The sequence below is a fragment of the Montipora capricornis genome, chromosome 3 (assembly GCF_036669925.1).
Source record: "Montipora capricornis isolate CH-2021 chromosome 3, ASM3666992v2, whole genome shotgun sequence".
Lineage (NCBI taxonomy): Eukaryota > Metazoa > Cnidaria > Anthozoa > Scleractinia > Acroporidae > Montipora > Montipora capricornis.
This window is the reverse complement of record NC_090885.1, coordinates 55,154,315-55,161,233: the sequence shown is the minus strand read 5'-3', so window position 1 is coordinate 55,161,233 and position 6,919 is coordinate 55,154,315. Positions and strand designations below refer to the sequence as shown.

Sequence of the window (6,919 nt, the reverse complement as noted above, 5' to 3'; positions counted from 1 at the left end):
TTTTTCTTGAGCATCGCGAAACAGATCCATCTCCCGATGCGGCACTTTGTCTTTGCCAACTGACTGCGTTTTCACACAGGTTTTGGACACGGAAGACGAAAGTAAATTGTTTTCTTTGCACCACTCTATGCACAACTCTGGAAAGGCTATAAAGCAGGGACAATTTCCAGATGATCAAATCTTCCATTGCTGTGACCCTTTTACTTCGGTAGCCATCTTGATTATTACGAAGACACAAGTTTGCTTCAAAAGAAGGGAAATATGAAACGATTTTAATTGCAATGAACTCGTGCATGAAAGTTTCCCATGAAAGATGCACCAATCAGACTTTAAGCGTGGTATACTCTTCCACGCAGTGAACTTATAAGTGTGCCGCACGCACGGGGCATGAAGGAAAGCAGGTCACAGTTCACAGCAATACTGGAAAACCTAAAACTATCACAGGGACTAACCTTAAGCCTAAACAGTGCCTTTAGTCGTAATTAGGGTTACGGTTAGCATTATTAAAGGGATGGGTTGTTTCAAGAGTAGTAAAACAGGGATCTCTTAACGGTAACCTACAAGTGTAAGTTCGATTGTAGGTGCTCGGCGCGGCACGTGTATATAATTACGTATCATTGTTATGTAAATAGTCAGCCAGAATTCAAAATAAATATCATTTTCAAGGTGTGAATTAGCAACTTGACACGTTAGCTCAGTGGTAAAGAACAGGGACAAGTAATCCAGAGGTTTACAGTGGGTCGGAGTTCAAGGCAAGCTGCGAGTGACATATCATTGGATAAAATGGCAGAAAAAACCCGAGCGGGGTCTGGAAATAAGAACAAGACGAAGGGATAGAAAGAGGAAAGCTGAGACAAAAACGAGTAATGGTGTGGGCGATGAAGGGAAAGAAGAGAGAGAGGGAGGGAGAGAAAAAAAGACCCACGTATATATTCGGTTCTCTTGAGTATACGTATTGTTCTACAAAACAATAGCGTGAATGAATAATTATTTATTCTGCATGCATAATGAAGTAGGGACCTGTACGGAAATCATTCCGAATCGACTTTTGTCGATCGAAACGACCTTCGATCGAAACAACTTTCGATCGAACTGACTTGCATTCGCGATAATGTATGTTCAACACCCTTTTTTCACAGCGATTGCGGTTTCCGGCGGGCCGAACAGACAAGCTGAGTTGTTTATCAAGGCCTGTTAACCGGTAGTACTCGAGCTCAGCTGCGATTTTCTCAATTTGAAAGTGCTAGTAAAAAACAGCTGTCGCAAATGTGCCTCAGGGAAATCAAGAACATTTGATGGGCGAGGAAGAAACGAATCAGAAGAAATCAAACATTCAGAATGTACAATCAGTGATGAATACACGCCATATTAGAAACTCTCCATGCATTCAAATATATTTTGGTTGCTTTTCTTGCATTAACTTTTTCTGCCAAATAACCTGTTTAATGTCAATTTCACCGTTCAGCTGATAAGCATATCACGTTTCACGGTTTCTCCAAAATAAAAATAAAAAACGTTCCTAGCCAGTTGTGAAAAGTCTTTGTGGGGCGTTCTCTTCCATGTATGTACATCATCACTTCATAAAATCAATAATCTTTGAGGGCAGGACTTCTTTCACGGAATTGCAATGTACCACATTAATAAATAGTCTCTTTCCCTAGGAGTTGATAAATATGGCATGGAAACTGGCCATAAAGGCACTACAGAAGGGAGTGGGAAGCATGGATTATACTGATTGCCTTCTTATGGAACAAGATGAAAATGCCTCTGACCATGAAGATGCCAGCACCTGACTTGGAGACGTACCATAGTCAAGTGGACAACCTACATTTGTATAGATCTTTTTCATGCCTGCCAAATAAAATGTTCTTCTGTTTTAGGTAACAAGCCTTTCTAGTCTTGCTATGACAAGCAACTTTCAAAAGAATATTAAAAATGAAGGAAGTAGGTGTAATTAACATAAATACAAAAACTGTAAAGGTGGTCGCCATTTATGAAACTGGTCTATTGACCAAAAGCCAGTTCCTAAATTGGGCAAATAAGGTAACTGCCGTACTACTGGTGTATGAGCCAGGACATCAAAAACAAAGGACGTGGGGATGCAACTGTATTTCACAAACAAGGCACTTTTGAAAACTCTGTTTCAACACAATATTTATACATCCTAGACACACAAGGTGACTGCCCTTGGAAGAAGGAAGAGGAAAGTTGTTCCCTCTGCTGTGTGCATGTACTTTGTAATAGAAGACACTATCCCCTAAGCAACAGGTGTTTAGATGGGTTTCCAAACTGTCTAAATGTTGGGAAGTAATAGCAGACACAAAACCGCTGACAGTGTGTGGTTTTTCATTAAAGGGAACCTCCACTCCCAATTAAAAATATCAGGAAATCCCAGGATCTCCTCTTTTAATAATAATTTTCAGCATACCATCACCCCCAATAACTGACTTGTTTTACTTGCCTTGTTGTGAAACTTTGGTTTAGGATAAAAAATATTTTTAAAGGCAATTTAGATTACATTTATTTGTGACACCATTTCTTCTGGTTTAGACTGACTTACACTTTTGCAAGAATGGAAATTTTTTCAGAATAATAATTAATGCTTTCACATCTTCAAATAATTTGATGCAGACATGTACCGGTATATGAACAATAATAAAATTTGATTTTGCTTGTCTGTCATCTGTATTCACATGTCACTCTCAACACCACTTTTTACAATAACTGTCAATTTCCCAATATCACAGCACTGAATTGGAATTTCCATTTTTTGTATTAATTTACATTACATTTTTTTTCACCGTAGTTTAAATTATTTCAGTTTTCAAAAGCTATGCAATAAAATTGCCATGTACAAAATCACACAATAAGAAATCACATCAGTAGACAAAATTCTAAAGTTATACAATATATTATTACCATGAGACAAAACTCCAAAAACGATTTCAAAGCTACAATGTGTAAAGTATGGTCAGCCCTTATCTTGGGTTAAAAACTGTCAAGTCATACACTGTACACTGTATATCTTGTCCTGGTTTCAAAGCTGGCTTAGTGCTACATGTCACAATGACACCACAAAACGTGGAGAGAAAAACAGTTAACATAATTATTACTTCAAGTTACTACCAAAACTGAAGCAAAAAGGCAAGACTTATAGCTTCACTTGAGCCATTCCATTGACACCTGACTGTTAGTAATTTCGTCACTGCAACATATTATTGTGAAGGCATTAATGTTTTTCCTAGTTTTACGGTAGCTGAAAGTTTTGTATTTAAATCTCTATGAGCTGCTTATTTGTAAAAATCTGTTTCTGCACCTTGCCAGGAGCTCATGAGCTGGAAGAGGTTCACTTTCAACAATTGTTGGAGAAATGATTCTGGGATCGTCAGGTTCCAGACAGACTTCACAAGTGATTAAATAGTCATCGTCATCAATGCGAAGTTTAAACATTTTGTCCATCAGCATCCAAATATATCCACAATCTTTGGACACCTTTAATATCCTCACATCCCAAGATTTTGTTCTCTGGTTGTATTTTCTTGCAATGATGGTGTCAGCATGATCCTCAGTGGTGGAAAACGAAAAGCCATTGTGATACCAGTAATTCCAATGAAGGGTAGTCAACTTTTTCCTTGCTCTGTAAACTTGCTCCCTAGAAATAAGGTTATGGGCCAGTAAATATGAAAAGACAGGAAAATTATTAATAATTGCTATCAACAGTAATCACTAGTTACAATATTCCACTACTGTTACATTCAGCAGATGAACCTAGGCCAGGACAGTGATTGACTGCCAAGGGTTTGTGATTGTTCATTTGAGCTAACCCTCTATGCCATAATTCCTTTTGTAAGTCAAGCAGTTCTGCCAGTTGGTACCAATAGCAAACATCGACTAAACAAAAACCCATGAGTTACTGAACTACTAGTGTCAACCTGCAGTGTCCTTTAAAGTTTTCAACAATGAACATACCCATACTTCATGACAACATATTTCTTCATTTACAGTATTAATAACTATCATCATACTGCTGTGCTCATCGTTGTTGATAATGATGTATAAAACGTGCGTGAAGGGAATTCTCATTGACGTGTGTACATCAGCGACATACTGTTTGCACATTCCAAAGGACCAGTATGCCAAAAGTGATCTGTGCTTACAAAAACAGTTTTACCAGGTGGTTTCTGTTTGAATAAAAAGAACACAACTTACTGTTTATTATTATTATTATTATTATTATTATTATTATTATTATTATTATTATTATTATTATTATTTGTAAAATTTATCATCAACATGATACGTCTTGCATAGTGTATTCAATTGCTTGATAGAGTATTAGTTGCACAGTGTATTTCAAAATATTTGATCAAAAATGTTACCTGTACTCTGTGCAGAAAGGTAGCAAAATGAATGGTAAATGAATGTTCCAGTAAATTGGCTTTCAAATGATGCGAAACAAACTGAGCAGATCTATCATGCTTGACCCTATTCTAATCAGAAAAAAATAGAACAAGAAAAAAAAAGTTCAGCCCTTCTTTTTATTAAACAAAAGGCTTCAACAGCTAAATCGAGACGCTTCCTGCCGCGTTTCAAAGCTGAAGCCAATTGCTCCTTGTGCGTCCCTACACTGCAATATGCTATCACTCCATGATATGGCAACTGAACTGACGGTTGAAAAACACGAATAGCAAAATAAAACGCACACTAAGCTGACGACAAAGAATCATAGTGCTAAAGGGAAACCAATAATCAGTGTAAATACGAACCCCATTCTTCGTCTCACCTCCAAGGACAAAATATGTTGTGCGAAGGCCGTGTCAGTGGAATCGACGCACATACACATTTTATTTTTTTTTCCAGCTCTCATGGACGTCTTTCGCTGTATAAAGCTTTCGATGTGCCTTCTCCCATCTGCTATTACTTGTTTTCTTCTTTGTTTGGATGCAAGGCGGCTACGAGGTGTAAGAACCCGCTATTCGTTCACTCCAGAATCCTACCAGTGACAATGCTCTATTATCTTTTGGTTTCCTCTATGATGCATGATATTAACAATCACCGTGTCCCTTCTAATATTTCTATGCTCTTTACCCACTCAGAGCAGTCATGCTCGTCTATGCCGTCAAAGTCCTTCATATATTACCAAACTGAAGTTTAGAAATGTTATTACAAATTTGGCACGTCTCACTGTGTCGATTAAACAGGATTTCCGTCATTGATACTAGCTTGAAGAACCGTCGGGTCAAAAATCAAACAGCCGCACATCCGCAATAGAGTGCCACAGGCCCTAATAATTTAATTGTTTACACTTTTTCAACGGTGCTAAAATATAAATCTTAACTCGATTAAAAAAAGACCTTAGAAGTCAATGAAATGCTTACCTCCTGTGACAATTTTTTATCTTACATAACGCTGTCAATGGATCATGACAATCGCCAACGATTTCTCACCACGAAACCAAGAACTGTCGACGAAAAAACGTCTGACAATGTTTATCTCCGAAATCAAAGACCTTAAGTAGGTCGTCATTTATATTTCATCCAACATTTCATGCCAAAAATAAGAAGGGAAATGGTAAGTATCCATATTATTACTTTTAAGGTACCGTGCGAAAATAATATCCATTTCATACACCGTCCTTGTTTATGAACCTCGAAACGATCCACAGGTCACGTTGGCACCGAAAATTCTGCCTTTTTGGGTTGCCTTGTTGTCGTGTGACTTCGCACATGCGCAGACGTTATTCAGCACTGTCATCTTCGACACCAGTGTCGAGAATGAAACTGAAAACTCAACCTCGTTCCCAGAGTCTTCTCGGCTTTCAATATGGCGGCGGGTCTTGAGAAGACCCTGGCACACAGTGAACTAAAATGATCGCTGATTGGTGCTTTTCTCACATGAACTCTGACTGGTTTAATGGCGGCTAGTGAGGAGAGCCAGAAGAAGAACAGAATTCGTGAATCATTTGCAACATTGTAGCTGTTCCGTAAGAAGCAGCTGCAAATTAACAAGCATAACAGTCAAAAATAATTCACCGTTTTTTCACGTTGTACGATGATCTACATCAGGCCTCGATTCCAATTAAAACTGCGTTGGCTTTTCACGACCTCTGGCATAGCGATCGCTCTATGATAATATAGAAGGATAAAATGGTGTTTGAAAGACGTAACGGTAATTAAGTGATTATATTTCGTTCGTACCTTTACGTTTTGGTTCATTTTGGCGTCTCACAATTGTAATTCCCTGATGCGAGTATTGTTACTAGTGTTCATTATGTTTTCACCATGTCAGATTGTGTTACAAATTATAAAATTGTGCAACAGGGTTCATAGATTATTGATGTGGTTGATTTAGCAGTTGTATGTGGTTCTGTTAACTCGTGTGACAGCTGCAATGAAGGCGGGTCAGTTAAATACAGGTCAAGACTAGAGGTCGCTGCTCCAATAATCAACAACTAAGCCAAACGTTTCCCCGAGACCTGAAACAACATTTTTGTTGAGTGATTAGCGCTAGCAGACACTTTTGGTGTTGTTTATTTGTCTGCCGCACGGTGACATGTACACTCACCTGTGGAATGTGACCTGTGTTTTGTTTCAATAGACCTGCAGCTGCAGTAATCCGTATTCTTTCCCATTCCTTCCACACTCTTCAGCTAGTGGTGCACAGAGAGATCTAGCTCGGTCGGTTTTCATCATTGCCTTTTACTTTCATTAATACAAAATATTAATCTCCTCACCCCAAACAAAGTGCAGGTCATCTTGTAATTTTCCAAGAGAGTTATTTAAGATTGTGAAGTCTTAACAATAATTATTATTCTTGAAAATAATTGTAAGGCTTATCATAATAGTCTTATTGACTTGTCAATTCGCTAACGACTTCAATTTTTGCTTCTTCTGATTTAAAAATATAAATATGTATATTA

At 38.0% G+C, this 6,919-nt stretch overlaps 1 long non-coding RNA gene across 2 annotated transcripts; it reads right to left on the bottom strand.

Moving 5' to 3' along the window:
• Window positions 1-2,892: 2,892 nt before the first annotated feature.
• Window positions 2,893-5,699, bottom strand: LOC138041483 (uncharacterized). 2 transcript variants are annotated; one of them, XR_011130840.1, is made up of 2 exons: window positions 5,379-5,699; window positions 2,893-5,305 (listed from the first exon to the last, which is right to left on the bottom strand). It is a non-coding gene; the product is annotated as an uncharacterized lncRNA (long non-coding RNA). The 2 variants fall into 2 exon arrangements; XR_011130839.1 differs by having other exon boundaries at window positions 2,893-5,284.
• Window positions 5,700-6,919: the final 1,220 nt, after the last annotated feature.